Source organism: Ambystoma mexicanum, chromosome 11 (assembly GCF_040938575.1).
Source record: "Ambystoma mexicanum isolate Mex_15411 chromosome 11, UKY_AmexF1_1, whole genome shotgun sequence".
NCBI lineage: Eukaryota > Metazoa > Chordata > Amphibia > Caudata > Ambystomatidae > Ambystoma > Ambystoma mexicanum.
In genome coordinates this window covers 1,469,263,146-1,469,282,832 of record NC_090934.1, presented here as the reverse complement: position 1 = coordinate 1,469,282,832, position 19,687 = coordinate 1,469,263,146, and the positions used below count along the sequence as shown (strand labels likewise).

General features: G+C 46.8%; 1 protein-coding gene across 2 annotated transcripts in view; it reads right to left on the bottom strand.

Moving 5' to 3' along the window:
- Positions 1-19,687, bottom strand: part of TUBGCP4 (tubulin gamma complex component 4) — a 317,619-nt gene that overhangs the window by 75,221 nt on the left and 222,711 nt on the right. The window lies entirely within an intron of this gene.

Here is a 19,687-nt window from a genome sequence, read left to right as displayed (position 1 = left end):
AGGACATTCTTCCCTCGCACAGACGGCAGAAAAGCCTTCAGGGCTAGCCTGACGGCCCTCAGCTCCAACAGATTGATATGGAGTCTGGACTCCGACGGAGACCAACGACCGCTGACTGTCAGCCCGTTGGCATGAGCTCCCCATCCCGTGAGGGATGCATCCGTCACGATCGTCACCTCCGGCCAGGGAAGCCAAAACGGAGCCCCCTTCATCAAGTTGCCTTCGACGGCCCACCACAGAAGGTCCCGGGCGACCGAGGACGGCACCTGAATCGAGTCCGACATCCTGCCGGAGGACTGCGACCATTGCGTCTTGAGTGCCCACTGCAAAGATCTTATCCGCAGGCGAGCCTCTGGCACCAGAAGAATGCAGGATGCCATGAGGCCGAGCAACCTCAAGAACTCGAACGCTGGGAGCGTCTGGGCATGCTGAAACTTGTGCACCATCTGCTGAATGTGAAGAGCCCTCACCTGGGGAGGAAAACACTGCCCCAGGGAAGTGTCGAGCACTGCTCCGATGTACTGGAGCCGCTGTGTTGGCGTCAAATGGGACTTCTTTAAATTGAGGGAGAAGCCCAGCCTGTGAAGGGAGCGACAGGTGACCGATAGATGATCCAGGACTTGCTCGGGAGAGCTCCCCCTGATCAACCAATCGTCCAGGTAGGGGTAGACGTGAATCCCCCCTTGCCTGAGATGCGCTGCCACCACCACCATGAGCTTGGTGAAAACCCTCGGGGCGGAGGTCAATCCGAACGGCAGGACCCGAAACTGAAAGTGCGAGTCGCCAACCGCGAACCTCAGGTACTTCTTGTGCTTGGGATGGATCGGCACATGGAAGTAAGCATCCTTGAGGTCGAGTGACACCAACCAGTCCTGAAGCTGAAGGGCCTGGAGGACTTGAGAGAGAGTAACCATCTTGAACTTGTCCTTCCTGAGGAGTTTGTTCAAACCGCGCAAGTCCATGATGGGTCTCAATCCCCCGTCTTTCTTCGAAATCAAAAAATAAGGGGAATACCATCCCCTGTTCCTCTCCGCTACAGGCACCAGTTCTATGGCGCCTTTCTCCAGCAGGGCTCGAATTTCCTGCGCAAGGAGCGGATCCGGACACTGCAAAGAGAGGATCCCCGGTGGATTGTCGCGAGGCCTGTGCCGAAAAGGAAGACAGTAGCCGTGGGTTATGATCTCCAGAACCCACACATCTGAAGTAATGGCTTGCCACTCTACAAGATGCTGCGCCAGCCTTCCCCCAACCGGCGAACCATGGGACATGGCCTCACGACAGAGTGGGAGCGGCTGCGGCGTTACCTGAGGGCAAAGAGGCAACTGCCCGAGCGGCCTTGGCACCACGGGTACCCTGTCGTCCATCTCTGGTACCCCTGCGTTGGCCTCTTTGACTGCCAGCTCCTCTCGCTCTACTGAAGGATGAGTAATAGCGAAAGGAACCACCCCTCCACTGCTGTCCCCTAGGACGAAAAGGCGGAGGTTGGCGAACTGCAGCGCCCAACGACTTCGCTGCAGCTTCTGAGGTCTGCAACCCTCAAGGCTCTCGTCAGCCTTGCTGCCAAAAAGGTGCTCACCGTCAAAGGGCATGTTGAGGAGCCGGGACTGCACATCAGGCGCAAACCCCGACTTCCGCAACCACGCAAACCTGCGTATCACGGTGCTCGCCGCCATGGACCTACTGACGCATTCAGCTAAGTCCAAACCCGACTGAACGGACTCACACATGGCATCCTTACCATCCTGGACCATAGCAAGGAAACCATCCCGTTCAACCCCTTCGGGAATATGTTCAGCCGCTAACGCAACACAGTTCCACAGAGTGTGCGTGAAACGAGACAAGGCACAAATGGAGTTGGCCGCCTGAAGCGCCATACCACCAGAAGAAAACACTTTCTTCGCCCAGCCATCAACACGTTTGTCGTCCCTATGAGGAGGGATGGTAGGGTACGACGCCTGCTTCGCCGGGGCCGTGGCCGCCTGCACCACCAAACTCTCCGGAGTGGGGTGCCTGGTCAAGTAGCAGGGGTCGCCACTGGCTGGACGGTATTTCCGCGACAAGGATCTGCCCACCGCCGGGAGACTCTCCGGAGCAGTCCAAGCCGCCGCCACCCTTCTCTGTAAAGCCATATGGAACGGCAGAACCGGGTCAGTTGGGGGACCAACATCAAGGATGTCCGTCAGATCATCCTGCACAAACTCCCCTGGGGGAGCAGACCATCCCAAGTACTCAGAAACCCTAGCCATAAAGGCGCCGGTACGAGGAATCAGCATGAGAGCCAGGCTCAGGCCTACAAAACTCCACCTCCGGAGAGGTGTCCAGTCCACTGGCATCATGCAGTGACTGTCTCAACTCGTCAAACTGACTATGGCCCGAGACAATGTCATCCGGAACCTGACTAGGAACCAGGCCATCCGAATCCTCATCCGCCTCTGAAATATAGTCCAGGTGGCGAAAAGAAGGCACCCGAGAGTGCTTGCTCTTAACCAGAGCCTTCCTAGGGGGTTCTCCCGTGCCACGGGGTACCTCCGACACGAAAGGCGTCGATGGCGTCGAGCGAATCGGCGCCGAGAGAACCGGGATCGGCGCAGAGGAAATCGGCGTCGACGTCAGACGCAGCGCCTCCAGCATCGGCGGCGTCGACACAGCCCTCGAGGCCGGAGCCCCGAGCGTGTCCCTCGACGACCCGAGCGTCGACGGCCTCGACGACTTCCTCGAGGCCGGAGCCTCGAGAAAGCCTGTCGACGCCCTCGACGCCTCAGACGTCAATGTCTTCCTCGAAGACTTCACAGGTGCACACGGTCTCGAACGCGTCGAGGACCGGGACCTGGAACGGGTACGGCGAGAACGAGTCTCCTTGTCCGGACGGGACCTCTCCCATGACTCGTGCCGACCACTCATGCGAGCGGTGTCTCTCGACCTCACACGACCGACCCCACTCGGGGGCGCGGACGGCGTAGTACCCTGCAACTCAAGAATCGCCAGCATTTTCTTCCCGAAGGAAGCCCATTCCTCCGGCGTCGCACGGCTGGTGGGGTAAGCGACGTGCCGGGCAGAGTCCTCCGAGGAGGACCTGGAAGACGACCGGTGTCGGCGCTTCCGAGAACGCCGCGAAGAGGCTGAGGAGTGGCGAGACCTACTCCTAGAAGGAGACCCACGAGACTTCCGACGATGACGCGGAGAGTCACCCCTCGAATCATCCGTCGAAAGCCCCGCAGACTTCGACTTCCTGGGCTTGGACACCCGACCTACCGACAATTTCTTCTTACGTCCTCGTAAGGCTTTGGACGTGAGCGACTGGCAGTCGATACAGTCATCCGTGTCGTGGGCCTCCCGGAGGCACCAGAGGCAGGCGTCGTGCGAGTCCGTCACCGACATCTTGGACCCACACTCCCCGCACTTCTTGAAACCCGGACGCGGGGTCGAAGACGAAGTAGAAGACATCTTCAAAGGATTTACACAAAACGAACAGGTTCGAAGAACCGAGAAGAACAGAACTCCAAAGAGTCGAGGCGTGAACCGAGAATCACGAAGCAACACGTTCGCGGAAAAAACGGAACTGAGGCTATGGGCGTCGTGCGTCCTACTTATCACATCGGATGACGTCGGACGAGGTCCTCGACGACGGCGCATCGACGTCATCGACGCAGGACGCAGACGCCGAAAAAGTTTCCGAAGCAGCACAGCTGTGGTGATTACATGTCATAGATATGGAATACGTCGGAGGACCCAATCCCCTCGAAACAAAGGCTGTAACCATTTCCAGTGACTGAAGAGACTGCTGTGTAACCGGAAACTGCTTTAACCTATCCTTCCAATCGACCTGGGGATCCTGAAATGGACGACCCAGAGCCTGGTGAGATCCACTGGACCTGCATTTTGAGCCCTCCCACGTCGTGCTGCGATCTTGCAGGGCTGCAATACTCTAATACCCTGGGACCTCGAGCCATTCTGCGGTGCACAGTCTTCAGAAATCGAGCTGAAACTTTGGTGGCTTTCTGCTGGAACTCCAGAGACATGATCAGAGTCCTAAAAGTCCCCTCATCAGGGTGCTGGACCTTGCAAACAATGAGAATCCAAACAGCGATATTCAGTCTTCTTCTGGCTCCTGAAAAGGGTGCCAAAACTACAGAGCAGCATCCAGCCGTGAAGAAGCTCTTGTCTAGAGCCTTTCCCAAGACCCCTGCTGCAGAAGCCCTTCCAGTGTCCTGTGTTCAGTCTTTAGGACAAGTAATTCAGCGACTGGGTTTTTGGCTACAGATCCTGAAGTCTTCCTGCTGCAACTCTTCTTCTGTGCTGAGGTACTGTGCCGGCTAGGGTATTTACTTACGATAAGCTTGCATGATTTCTGCAAAGCTTTTGGGTTGTTTTCTGTGATTGGGAGTCCTTTTATCCAGTTCATCCAGGCCCACTGCTGCAATCCTTCTAGGGCGTCTTCTCAGAAGCGCCTGGACTCTAACTTTAAAGTGAACTACTTACTTGTATGAACAGTCTTCCACAGGAACTATGACTTTTGCCTGCAACTGAACCCTCTCTCACCCTGCCTATAGCTGGCACCTAGATCACTAGGGGCCCTCCTCTGCCTCGGAGCGAACTCATGCAATGGGCTAGGGAAGGACTGGATAAGTAAAGGATTCTGTCTTATAAAGTATAGCAAATGTTTAAAAGTACTTAGTTTGTAACTGCAACTCTATAAACAATTACTTACCTTGAATGCGTGGTGTGCCATTCTGAAAAGTATATATAAGGATAATTTACTCAGTGGTGTATTGGCTGTGCCTCTTTCCCAAATGTAATATTGTTGGCTTCACCAACCATTTCTTTCAGAGAATAGGTGTACAAGTACCCCAACTGGGTCTTGCTTCCCCTAACTTGCTGTAAAGCCTGTTTAGAACAAGTCTGCATGAGTCCGGCAGAGAGTCCAGTCTCTCTCCAGTCACGCTCCAGGTAGCTATGAGCCCTGACACTATCATCAAGTGAAGTGCAGGACCAATGGAACACCTCGGCCCCCGCACCTGACACAACAGAGGCTGTCAACTTCGCTGTTGGAGAACGCGCTGCACCTGACCCCCAAGATGAGTGAACACTCTGGCAATAGCATGAACACAACAGCAGCGTAAACAGCACCGACATTGGGGGTGCAATCCTACACTGGCGCAACAGTTTTAACCTCAAATCAAACATTCACCCACGAAATAACGGATGCCGAACTGCTAGAGGTGGGAAATGCCTCCCTTTTAGACAGGCGTGAGAAAACACGCAACCCTGTGTCTTTGCTACCCAATGATGGTCTACACCTCGAGACTCAACATGAAAATATGGCACAGCGAGACTCGGTAGTGGCACTCTAGAACCTTAGAGGAAAGGCTCTACCTTCCAAAATGTTGACAAACGAAGTTGAGAAGCGCGACCAATGACTCGCTGCAAGATTAAAACAAGATGTTGCAGAAATATGTGAACGAATTTGCGAATAATCACTGCACTTCTCCTTCAATGAAAGACATCCTAACACGGAGGACAACTACTTTTCTACTCCCAGCGTAGCAAATAGAGAGAAAAAGCAACAAAGCAAGTCCCTCAAATCATGCTACGATCCAAACGGCGACACCAATGAAGTGTGTCTAGAGGCAGAAACTGCAAACACTGATACACCCCATAGTATTCCATAGTCGAATGCACGAGGAGGAACATCACTTAACTGAAGTTCACTCCTTGGGTGCGCAGTGCTCGCTGGCCCCCTCGCCATCATCCGACCTCTCAGGTGACACTGAATCAACTAGGCAGAAGTTGCAGCTTTCAAATGCTTAGAGAACACAATTACATAATAACGTGATGGCCGCTTTATCAATCTCACTTGCACCATTCCTAAAGCGTACAAAGATATAAACAGCAGCATGAAGGACCATGACACCGTGCTTGCCATGATGCATTCAAAACCTTTGCATTTGGAAACCTTTACGACATCTGTGCAAAATAGATAGTCATTGAGGCATAATCATCTGTCAGGTGGCAAGCCAGATTTGAGTGACACTGCGCAAGGAAAACATACCGATAAAAACACTATGATGGAAGCTCTTTTAGAATCCCTCAAATGGATGAGGAAGAACGCATTGCCTGTTGTCACCATTCCGCCACAAGGAGAAAAAGTGCAGAATATCCAATTGTGCCAGCAAGTGAGTCACAAAGGGAAAGGAAAAACTAAAGCAACCCAAACCAGCAAAATGGGGAAACCTCTGCACAAACCCAGTCAAGAGCTCCTTCTGTGCCCTCGACTCCAGCGTAGGTTAACCATATAGTAGAGCAGCATCAGGCTTAAGGCCCAATACATGTGCAAGGAGAGGCAGCCACAGAAACAATGGAAGTAACATCGCAAAAGAACGTCAACAGTGGTGAAGCTAGCCTCAATCCTCAGGATGCCAATCTACCACACAATGGAAACTTGACTTCGCTAAGCAAGAGGACTTCCAAAGATATTCTTACCTTTAATACTAGCGCCCGGACGGACTCGACACATGTAGCTGAGGAAGTCTTTGCCATCTTCAAAAGACAAGTAAAGCCCAACAATGCTCAAAGGCCCAACCATCACATTAAAAAAGGAACTCAAAATAAAGAAATAAAACCTAAAAACCTGAGAGGAAGAGTTAAGCTAAGATCAAATGGGTCGCGAGCATTTTTGAGAATCCTTCCTACTCCATTGATACAAAATACTAGGGCTGAAGGTGTGAGAACTGAAGACCCCCGGAAGTGAACAAACCCCATAATGCCAAAAAGGAGTGTTCCAACTACTGCCAGTTTGGAGATAGGACCTACTAAAGCCAATGTGTCCCCACAGGCTATCTCTCCTTTAACGTGTCAAGAGGTGCAGAGAGTAGTAGACGCTGACCTATTAGCAGACCTATCAGAATGCTCGGAAGAGAATGAAGATCCAAGCATGAGTGATCAGGAGGTATCCTTCACATCTGGCGGACAAGAAATTCCAGGCAGTTCAACTGTACCAATATCAGTGAGACAACTGCACAACAAAGCGATAGTGCAAGATGGGCTGTAGACCTGGAACGCTCGAAAGGTGTCTCTCCGAACTTCCTGACATTATCCAGTTACAAGATATTAGAAAACCAGCTGACAGCAATAAGTGTGAAACCAGGAAAGCGTGTAATGTGAAAGCTTTCAAACCCTACTAAACCTTGTGAGAGAATTACCAAACCAAGGTTGGATGCGATGGAAACAGCGAATCCTAAAGGAACGTGGGACTCTGACCAGTTCAAAGTCCACCTGGAGAACATTTTGACGGTTAAAAACAAAGTAAAGTTGAATAATAGAAGAAATGTGATGCGATTATTACATTGTGTTCCAGATTTCAGAATGATTTCATCGGATGTCGCTATCATACAATATGCTAAAGAGTCCAGGCTTGCTTGAGTAATTTTGCAGACAAATTCACAGAGAGCAAAAAAGACACTATTAGCTGCCAGGGCAACACTTCTGCCACTCGGCTTTGAGCGGAGAGCATTTATTTTGCCACCAGGACACGATGTGACCACCAATTGTAAAATATCTACAACCACCTTTAAAAACAGTCGACAGGAACAACAAGCAGCCAATAAATCTCCTTTTCCGGATGGACATCAACCTTTGAAAATCAAATTTATGACCAAAATGAGACAAAACAGGCAGGTGTCCCTAAATCAAGCGACTTATAACTCACAAATGACACCGATAGTTTTAATTGGTTACTCAGAGTCTTAGCAAACAAGACTACCCATGAACTAGAAGGAAAATTGACACAAAAAAAAAACAGGAACCCTTCTCTCATGGAACACAAGCGAGTTCAAAACACCTATTTCGAGCCAATTCAGCGCATCTGGAGGAGCTTGATGTTATATGCTTTCAAGAGACTTGGTTGCGTGACATACCCACAAGAGATGGGTATGAAACATTCTTAAATCCTGCCTCAAAAAGGAAAACGTGGCAGACCATTTTCAGGACTACTGACAATGATAAAAAACAATCCAAGCAGGACTATTGTTAAGAATGAAAATCCAAACGCCTTAATTCAGGTAACAATCTTACAACAAACGCATAATGATGGTTATCCAACAAACTCAGTGATTCTAAATGTATACTGAACCCGTTCATGGTCACAAGCAAGATGTTTTTGACAGCAATAACTTCAGAATTGGACAACTGTTACTTGGAATTAATAAATCCACACCTGCTAATCTGTGTTGATCTAAATATCAAATGTCTGGATCAGAGAGGGCTCTGAGGATATTTAGACACGCTACTGCTCAGAATGAAATCCAAAGAAACCAAATGTTGTACCACGAACTGACAACGGAACTGCTGTATGCCGATTGGACAAAGTCGTGGAGACATCCCAGGAAAAGCAACATGGTAGAGCGAGAGTTCCGCCTCGACCATTGACTATATATGGAGTTCCCGTAACTTCACACACAATATTGAACAATTCGATATCTTACCAATTGCTGAGAGTGATCATGACGCACTGTGTCTGACATGGAACCCGTGGACCAAGAAACCACAGATCCTTTGAGCAACCGACATAATAGTAAACCAAGGAAGAAATCGACTAAAGTTGACATCATGCATTTAAATAATGCTTACGCGGATCATCTAAAAGACGGAAGCAGTGGTTAAGGTTACCTACCATTATTGGCATGCTATGAGGTTATTCAAACTGGCGTCAAATACCTGCACTTGAACCACAAACATCAAATTAGCACCACGGTAGCTGAACAATATAAACTGTTCAGAAAAGATCTAAAAAAGATAAGAGATTGAACGCAGCCCTGAGGTCAGAAAAGGAAAAGAATAAAGAGAAAGCAACAGTATCGAATTGGTTGATTAATGTTCGAACAATGCGAAAACAAGAACAAGGTGAAGTATTGCTTATGCCAGGAGAACGCTGGAGTCACTTGGGCACTCCTGAACCAGACAACTCGTAATCAACAGGCAATTTTGACTAGTGGACTTACAGAAAGCCAATGGGTGAAGCATTTCTCTCTGCTACAAACATTGCACAGTCCGCCTGGAGAATAAACTGCCTGGAGAATAAACTTTGATCAAACAGACAGAGGATGCAATTAGAAAATTAAAATCATCAAATGCAGCGGACGTGATGGTCTTACAAACAATATCTTTAAAAAAAAGTCACCTGAAGCCTGGGCCAACCTGATATCCAAAACTCTTTTCCAAATAGCAAAAATGGGTAAACTACCTCCATCATGGACAACAGCAATTATTGTCCCTATAGTCAAACAAGGGGACAAAGCAGAACCTAAATATTACAGACCAATAGCATTATTGGATGTAACTGGCAAACTACTGGCATCAAATATACAAAAAAACTTGTAATAAGGGCCAATAAAATGAAGATCATGGACCCAAGACAGACCGGCTTCACTAAAGGGGCAGGGACAGAGTTGAATTTATTTATCCTGAATGTATTAAAAATTCACACAATGGAAACAAAACAACTCTACATCTAGCATTCATCGACCTTCGACAGGCATTCAATAGCGTAAATAGATCTAAACTTTGGGAAAACATGTATATGCATGGAAGTGTCCAGAGGAGCTCATGCAAGTGACTAAAGCCTTTTATTCTAACACCTCAATCCAAATAAGGCTAAACAATCGAGATTTCCTCCAAAATCCAAACAAACTGTGTAAAACAAGGGTGCCCACTTGCAGCTAGACTTTCAACCTGTATCTAGCGGACTTACCTAAAGCACTGATGCAGGTCAATGATTTTCCACCAGAAATCATTGGACAACATATAGCATGGATCATATACGCCGATGATCTGGTGCTTATTGATCAGACACAAATAGGATTCCAGCGTAAATTGATCCAATTGCAAAGCTACATGCGAAATAATGAACAATCGATAAACACCAAGAAATCCAAAATAGTAACTTTTTGTCAAGGACTAAAAAGCAAAAGACGGCCATTCAATTGGAGACTAGGGAATGACTCTCTTGGGCAAGTCGAGTCCATCAGATTCCTAGGAATCAAATTGGATACAGATCCTCGGATCAAAAATCAAACTACTAGCTCTATGTTAGGGACAATTCTCATTTCTGTGTTAATTCCCTTCAACCTTAGTGACCCCCAGCTCTTTTGCTGGACTTTAGGACTTTTTAATTTTAACCATGGAGTGAGGGAGACCTTTTTCTCACTCTCTCATGTGTTTTGACGTGATTTGGATTATGCGTTTCCACTGCTTTTAGAGTCTGACAAACTCCATAGGCATCTACCTTTTGTATGGCGACACACACAGCACCTTCAGTGCAGTGTCACAGAGAAATCCTTTAGATTTCTCATGAGGTTTAAATACTGTGTCTTGTGTGAACTACCGTTCCCAAGAATAGTCAAGTGAAATTGACTTTACTTACCTTTTCTCTTTATAGTTCCAGCACACCATCTTATGTGGAGTGCTGGGGGGTTACCTAGAGGCCCTTATCCTACATTCTCATGTAACATTTTTTATGTTACCCTCACTACAGTGGTTTAATTTTCCTACCTTTTTCTACCGCAGGCTGAATCCTCAGCTGCAGTACAGCACCCACGGGTGACTATTTTTGGCAAAAATGGCTGCAGTCTCTTTGCCATTTTCTGTTTGAGGTCTTTCTTCGTTTTATTCTGTGTGTTGAGCCAGGTTTGAGCCCTTTGTTTGTTTTGCCTTTGGCAGGCTTCATCCCTGAAGCCCGCCTCTGGCTCCAGTGTGTCTGGAAAGGCAGGATGTGAGTGCGGTTCCGAAACTCCCCTGTCCTTTGTCTCTAGGAATGCCTGAATGCAACCAGTCCTGGTTGGCTGGCTGTCCTTTTAGGACAGCCACCCTGCTGTGTGATCGACAGCCTAGGCTGTGCATGAATGGGAGAAACCTGCTTAAAAGGCAATGGTTTTGGGACTAGAGGCAGAGTGGGCCACTGGGAGAAACACCCGACAAAGAAACCGTGAACAAAGCTTGCTGCATCCTCCTGGACCTTTGAACTGCCCGGTGAAGCCCTGCTGCTGTGCTGAAACTCTTTCAACTCGACAGAGAAGCTCCGGAAGGGATGACTTCTTCCCTTGGGTTGGTGGGTCCAACTAACCCCGAGACAAACTCCACTGGACCATCTTCCCTGACGGGCTGTACTTCTTCGCTGCTGCAAGAACCGAGTGCCAGGGGTCGAGAAATCCGTAGTCGAGTGCACGTCTGAAATTCAGCTAGAAGCTGCAGCAGTCTAAGGACCCTCCGGAAGCAGGACGACCAGAGCCTGAGTCCCCCCACCAGAGTGCAGGACCCAAGGAGTGAAGGATGCCCAACCGGTATCCAAGATCCACGGTGGTGCCGTTTACCAAGCGCTGAAACCGCAAAGTGCTGCTGAAATGATAAGAGCCTGTAGCTGCCGACGACCTCCAAAGTGCCGCCGCAGGAGCCCTCTAGACGTCCTCCCTCTTGCCCCACGACTGAGGCTCAGGAACCCATGGTCTGCATCGCTGAAACGGGACAGAATCCAGCTGGACCCCCTCTTCTTCAAAGCAGAGGAACTGTTTAGACTTGCAGTACTTAGCTCATTGTCTTTTAGCTGTGCTCTTCCCAGTTGGGAATTGCATTGGCTTACCGTAGAGTTGATTTCACAGGCTTAACAGCTCGTGACCCTACAAGTGTTTTTTTCTACAAACTCTTCTGTGCAAGACTTTGATTCCAAGAAGTGCCTAAGCTCAATTGACTGTTTCAAATTAACTTTGGCTGTCCTGGCTCCCTGCAGACTCTTGACTCATTGACTTTAATCTTGTTTGTCCCTCATAGGTGGTATGATATAGGATATGGCATTTGTAACGTGCCTATACACAAGTGTTTCAAGGCGTGACGAGGCAGGGGGGGAAACAAGGGGAGACAGACAAGGATCTTACTAGGCCTGGTGTCATTCAGATAGCGCAAGTGCAAGGGTGGAGGGGAAGGGAAAAAGTGCAAGGGGGAAAGGGAGAGGGGAAAGTGCAGTACAGGGTTGGTAGAATGCGAGATAAATAATAAGGGCCCGCTGGTGGCAAGTGCAAGGTAAGTGCAGACAAGTGCTGGGAAGGAGGGCTGTAGGGATACAGAGACAGTCCCGCAGTGCAGGGGTTGCCAGCGAGGCAGTGCAGGGGAGAGTGGCTGGGCCAAGGACCGAGAACGGTGAGTAACCCAGTTGCAGATTCAGTGAAGTTTCAGTAATTGGCAGAGGAGAGGGGGAGAGAAAGCAGAAGCAAAGAGGAAGGTTTTGAGGTGCTTCCAGAACCGGAGATGGTTCGCCTCAGGTTTCAGGGAGGCAGGAAGGCTGCCTCCCTGTTATTGGACTGTTATGGCTGGGAAAGGCTTGTCTAGATTTCATTGGAAGATTCTATAGTGTCCTCACATCTACTGAGAACCTGTTTAACCTTTTCCTTCCTTAAAACTTTCCTTTCTGCAACCTCAGAATCTGCAAAGTATAACTAGTGTGATATAGAAATGCCATTACTGTCCTTGTGAATGAAGACACCGCACTGTGTAGGGATTGTGTAAAAAGCGTATCCAAAGAGTATCCACTAACTTGTTTGATTCGGAAAAGTATTTTTAAAGTATATTTTTATTGCTTTTTTAAAGAATGCTTATTTAAAAAATTGATGTTAATTAAATACATAACTATTTATAACTGAAACCTTGAGTGTAAGTGTTACTTGTATTTCTGAATTTCATTGGTACAGCTCACATTTACCCCTCATGAGATAGGCCTGGATGCTCAGTCACGCTACCAACTTGTGTAGTACAGACCTATACCAAACGGTGGGTTACCCAATACCAATCAGCTAAGTGTTGTGTAGTCTCACACAGTGTGACTACATCAATTCGGTATCACTACATATTATCCACACCAAAAATATTGCTATATATATATGGTCGTTTGGAACAGCCATAGGCGATATTTTTAGTGGGGATAATATTTTGGGTATTTGGGAGCAGGAGTTGTGGGGGTGTCCCCCACTCCTTTAAAAATAATGCAGAGGTTGCGGGGGAGTCCCCCGCAGGTTCCATGCCTTAATATCGCAGCAAAAATACGGTGATATTTTTGTGGGCATATTAACACATGGAACCATCAATTCTTAGTTAATACTCTACAAGGAGCAATAATACATGCATGCTATGGGAAATTTACAATGATGCCTTTATTGACCTTTTATAAACCAAAAGTGGTACCAACAGTCACATATGGAGGAGAAACAGCGCTAAGCATAATGTGGACTACTTGGAACTTAATCGAAGGAACATTCTGGAAAAAACATCCTCCATCTGCCAAAAACTGTCCCAGTGAGTGCCATTTGATATGACGTAAGCCTTCAATCGCCACACTGGATAATATGGAAACGTCTAGCCCTCTTTAGAATTCTATTAGAACCAACTAAAGGAGTGTTCGGATGGCGTCTAAACGAATGGAAAACAATTTGTGTGAACCATCTGACACGCCTTGATACGGATGTCTCCACTTTCATTATGAATCCAGATGCGGTCAAAAGAAAGCTCCAAACCAGAGATTGGATCGAAACGCAAAATCAGAGAGCATAATTTAAATCCTTATCCGATGTGCAAATAGCTCCTCGAAGGCTGAAAACTCTACCAAGGTATCTACAGAAGCTTCCCAGCCGATAGCATTGCAATTAATTCTTACGGCTGAGATTGAATTTATATCAAACGAAGGAGATTGTGTAGTCTCTTCATTTCCATCTGAACATAGACACTATCCGTTGATTCTACAATCAAGCTAATGCCATTGAATCATCTAAACATCTGCTAACTGTATGCATGGGTTAACGTGACAAAACATTTCCTGGGGAAATTCATTAGTAATACCAACACATTAACTGCGGATGAATGGTGGTGGCTATTTGTGGCTGGCGAAAATACAGCTCGACTATGCGCTGGTATAAATATTGCTTAATGCGCTTGACCTAATATTGGACAAAAACTAAAATGACCAAGGAAGCCAAATTGTGTTCTGGTTGGAAGCTTATCAACTTACAAATAAACGATGTTGGAAGAATGAAATTAGAAAACAGAATACTACAGAATATAAGTAATTTTGATGATGAGACAGGAAAAGGCTAAAGACTTGAGTAATAAAAGATGGATGATCTTTTCCTTTTTTTGTTTTTAAAGTGTAAAAAAAGTTAGTAATGAACACTATAAATAAAAAAAGAAGTGTCTTATGTTTTACCTACCCAGAATAACATGGAGTCATTCTTAAAGTGATACATTGGGTTTTGCTTTCCCTTGTCTGTTTTATACAGATGCTAAAACAGTCTTGGGTCTATTTAAGCATACCGTTAAGTTGCTGAAAGCTCTTTTAAAAAGTATATAGGTTTTACTTACCCTGAGTCAGCTGTATGCCATCCTAAAATAAGTTAAAGTTATTGCTCACCTCAGTCTGTGTTCCACTGAGCTGAAAAGCAACTGTAATTGAATTTTACCCCAAATGGGCTTAAATACCTAAAATAACAGTTATCCTCAAAATAGTTCTAGGTATACAATGATCCTGGAATCTGTGTTCCACTATTACAGAAAAGTATCCTGGTAACAGGGTTGGTTGATTATGTGATTTCTTAACAGAGTGTCACTGCATGACTGACAGGGTCAACTACCCCAGAATTACTCTAAAGTAATCTGAAAGTAACTAATGGGTTTACTCCCCATGAACAGGTGTGCCCTAGACTAAACATGTTTGATAAAGTCTGACTTACCTAGAAATACTGCTAGGGCCTCATTATGGGCCACCTCCAAACTCTGGTACGGGTTCCCTGAATGGGGAAATACCGGGCCATTCCGAGCTTGGAGGGCTCGGTATTTCCCCATTCAGGGAACCCGAACCATCCCCATTCGAGCCCCCATAGGGCTCAATGGGAATGGGGAGCATGCTAACAATGGGCCCGTTAATGACGGGCCCGTTAGCAGGCTGGTCCCCTCGCGGAACCCTCTAAGGACGTCTGATGAAACCAGACGTCCAGAGCGGGTCCCGCGAGGCAACCTCGTAATGGGGCGGTACGGGGTTAACGGCTCCGGCACCAATACCGCTGCTGTTAACCCCTTACTGCCCCACTCGTAATGAGGCCCTTAGTGTTCTAAATAAGATCTATGCTTTAGTCTGTGTACTTTAAAGCATATTGTTTTTATTAGGGCAAATTTTCATTTCTGTGCCAATTCCCTTTGACCTTGGAGACCCCCAGCTCTTTTGCTAAACTCAGGCCTTTTTAATTTTTACTCCTAAGTGAGTGGGACGTTTTTCTCACTCACTCATGCTTTTTCCCAGACTATGATTTTCTATGTTCCTTACTGTTTTATGGAGTCTGGTAAACTCCATAGCGTTCTGCTTTTGCATTGCGACACACAGCACCTTCTGTGCAGTGCCACTGAGACGTCCCTTGGACTTCTCTTAATGTTTAACTACATTTTCTTGGGTGAACTACGGTTCCCATAGAATATTAAGATGACCCCTGTCTTACTTACCTTTACTTTATGGGTCCAGCACACACTATCGCTCGGGGGTTACATAGTAATTCCTTTAACCCATTCTTCATATAATATTTTGTTACACTAACTCACTTGAAGGGCTGGTGCCAGTGGTTTCTTTTTTACTACTTAGTGGCATGTATCAGCAGGCTGATACCTCAGCTGCAGTACAGCACCCAGGGTGACCATTTTCTCAAAATGGCCCCAGTCTTCTTTTTGCACCATTTCTTGCTAGTTAGTTTCCTCTGGGCTTTTATTCTGTTTACATCAGGTTTGAGTCCTTTGTGTGCTTTGCCTTTGGCAAGCTTCAGCCTTGAAACCCGCCCCGGCTCCAGTGTTTCTGGAAAGGGAGGGTTTAAAAACTTCCCTGTCCTTGGTCTCTAGGTGTACCTGAGTGAAACCAGTTCCAATTGGCTGGCTGTTCTGCAGGACAGCCACCCTGCTGTGTGATTGACAGCCTTGGGCTGTGAATGAATGGGAACTTGCATAAAAAGTGAGGTTTTTGGGACTCGAAGCAGAGTCGACAACTTGAGGACAACATCTGAAACAGAAGACTAGAGAAGACGCCAGCAGCACCTCTCCTGGACCGGAAAGTCGCCAGTGAAGACCTGTAAAGGACAACTTCCTCCCTTAGGCTGGTGGGACCAACTAGCCTCGAGACGAACTCTATTTTGGCGCAACCCCCGACTTGCTGTGACTTTAGAAGGCTGCAGAATCCCAACACCCGGGGTGCCTCAACCACTTGTGAGTGCATTGTCTTCCAAAGTCCGAATCCGGCCAGATCTTCATGGGCATCCAGAGACCCTATAGAAGCAAGAAATCCACACTCTGAGTCCCCTCACCAGAGTCCAGGCCCGACGGATCAAGGAAAACCTAAGACAACCTTTTCGTTCTTCTTTAGTACTGAGAAAAAGGAGCCAAAGTCACAAAGAGCTGCTGAATCGACAGAAATCCATTGCTGCCGAGTCCCTCTCTCGAGTGCTGCCACAGGAGCCTACCAGACATCCTCCCTTTTGTCACCACGACCAAGGACCTGGACAAGGGTCTACTGCATTGCATCGTGAAGGCAACCAGCTGGAACAACTTCATGTCAAAGGTACTGTGGCCTTTGGGGTATTTTATCCTTTTGCCATTTGGGGTGCTTCCCATCTTTGGGAGTGTGATTTAACCCTACACTCAGTTGACCTCAATTTACCTGCATTGGCCTTACAGCCTGCGCTTTCCAAAGGTGACTCCTCTTGAGTTGCTGTGATTTTCCCTTTGAACGCTGACTATCTAAGAACATACATTTCTAAGAAGAGAGCATCAGAACTTTGAACCGGCCCATTGACGTTGGCTGGTTCTGAATCTTGTTCCTTTACATCTTTTAAACGTTGAACACTTTAATGATGGGATAATAGACTTCCTGCATCCCTTTGGGAGAATCTAACTGTTCTAATAACCTATCAGTCTGTCCTGATCTAACCTAACCTTTCCTTCCTTAAAAACTCAATATTGCAAAGGTGCTCCTATATAAATGCTACACTGACCTCACATGACGTCACCTCCGGGGGCTGGAACATGAGTAACATGTGAATACATGACTTACCTGCTTTATTGTTCACCTTTTGAATTGAATCCCACCTTAGGATCAATGTTACAGCTATTTACTTTTTTTTAAAAAAAACACACACTTAAAGTTATGCACAAAGATATTTTAAGTAAGTGTTTAATTGGATACTTGCATTTACTGATTTCATTGTACAGCTCACATAACCCCTCTTAAAATAAGCCTGGCTGCTCAGTCACACTACCAACTTGTGTAGTAGAGGCCTATATTAAAAAGGTGTAGTCGCACACCAGTTGGCCTGCACTAATTCTTACCTAACAATTGTGTTTTTATAATGGGTTTATATGATCCGTGATAGTACTTATTTACCTTGGCCCACTTGTACTTAAATAAACCCTTTGTTTGTACAATGCATAGGGCCTCATCACGAGTTTGGCGATAACCCTTAAATGCGGCGGTAGCGATATTACTGCTGCATTTTAGGGTCCGCCAGATCATGACCTTGGCGGATTTCCCCCCCACCTCTGAGCTGGGGGGAAATCCGCGGCAAATTTGCTGATTTTCGGCACATTTACCGCCGGCGGGAAATCTGCTGGCGGTAATAGCCTGAATTTTCCCCATTGGGCCCAATGGGGAATGAGGAATTCCCGAATGGGCCCAACGGGGAATGGGCAATAACCATTCCGCCAAACCCGTGATCTCGCGCTAATAGCACCAGTGGGTTTGGCGGTAGGGCTATTAGCGCCGGCGCACCCAACTCGTGATGAGGCCCATAGTGTGCGTTTCTTTGGACCATATGTGTACCACAATTTCTTTGTACTGATTCTACAGCCCTCCCCCTCCTAAGATAAGCCTGGCTGCTCCGTCTACGTTGCCATATACTTAGGTGGCACAGCGTTATACTAAGAGTGGAGTCTTCTACTGTCTCAGTTGAATGGTTTTACTAAGCCCTTAGTTGGACTTCAGAAAAACTGTCCTAACATTCACTCTTGGAAAAGGCTCCCGTTTGCAGTAGATAGCCAAAATTCTTGCGGGACGCTTCCTCCCACACCAAACCATAGCTGCCGATTCCCAGGCATTTATCTTAAGCCATAGAGTGTCCATGAAGCAAGACTAGTCATCGACCAAGCGGTGTAATGATCTTGGGGTGCAGGCACATAAGACAGTCTCGTCAGCATAGGCAAGTCAGAGGAGGATTTCAATAGATGTTCATATAAGCTGATGGCGTACAGACGAAAAAGCAAAGGAGCCAGGATGCAATCTTGACACACTCCACATTCCACTTGCAAAGTAGGGGTGCGTTGTCCACCGCCTCCACTCCTAACTGATGAGTTTCCCCCATAACAATGAGCAAAAGGCAATGGAAGGGATGCTGAAGGTTTACTCCCCTATACAAATTCAGAACTGGTCCAAAAACAGAGCAAAAACAAAGGGGTTCCATAGAAGCTATGGCAGGAAAGCTGGAAAAAGATACATCTTTCCTAACAACCATCACACACACACAAACGCGTGACAAGCAACGCACAATCTGGACATCACACTCTGCAAGCTATCCTGCACTCAAAAGTTAGCTTGGAATGTCTTTCCACCCTTCCATCTGTGCTTCACCTTCTGCAAAAGCATAAAAACGTACCTCTCCCCGCACCTAATCCAGCCAGACCACCTCTACCACTATACATCATCCATCCTGATCTTCCTATCCTGTTTTGAACGTTGTAACTTCTTTTTCACATACTCCCTTTGGATTTGGTCTACAAATGACACTGGTAGCACTCAAGCAGCACCCATAATTTCTCGTAGAGTTTAGAATGGGCCATTTTGGTATGCGTGTGATTTTATTTTTTTTAGTCCGGCCCAATGAGCGATTGCCCTGCTATTTTGTCAGCTCTTTCTCCCAACTTTGGTACTTTCACTTTCTATATCTGCTTGTCACTGTGGCAGAGCCTCTGCTCAGCATACAGAATTTCTATTGTTGCTGTTATCTTGATGGCTTCTTTTAATTTCACCCATGATTTTTTTCCTATGCATCAAACCGGAAACACAAATGCTCCAGTAGTTTTCTTTGTGTAGCTCCAATTACAACAAACATGATTTTAATGTTATTCAGGCAATACAGTTTGTGTCAAAGGAAAACAGGAAACAAGCTTTGTTCCATGGCTTCAAAATGGTCAGTAAAGGGAAACCTCCAGCTTTAAATCGTGCAGGTTCAAATGGCTGTAGACATTAAGGAACAATCCCCCGACTAAGGACGGGGCAGAGCATATTTTTCTTATTTTTATTTGGGATCTCTTAAGTTTAAATCTATTTAAGGTCCAGCTATAGATTATTCTAAAGTTGTGAATCTAGGGAGGATTGTTTGGTCGTGAAATATTCATGTACCAGATTTCCCAGTTAAAAGAACATACATTAGGCTAGAGGGGGGTGTGCACTTAAGAAATTCGAAAAATCCATATTACCTCAAGGTAAAGTGATGGACGAATGCAATCCAGTTTTCACACAGAACACCTGGCGATTAACCATTTAGCTGCACTGATCTCTCACCTAAACGCGGAACCCACAATTATATGGGATGCTGCAAGGACAGCAACACAGAGGCCCATCCCAAGACATGGA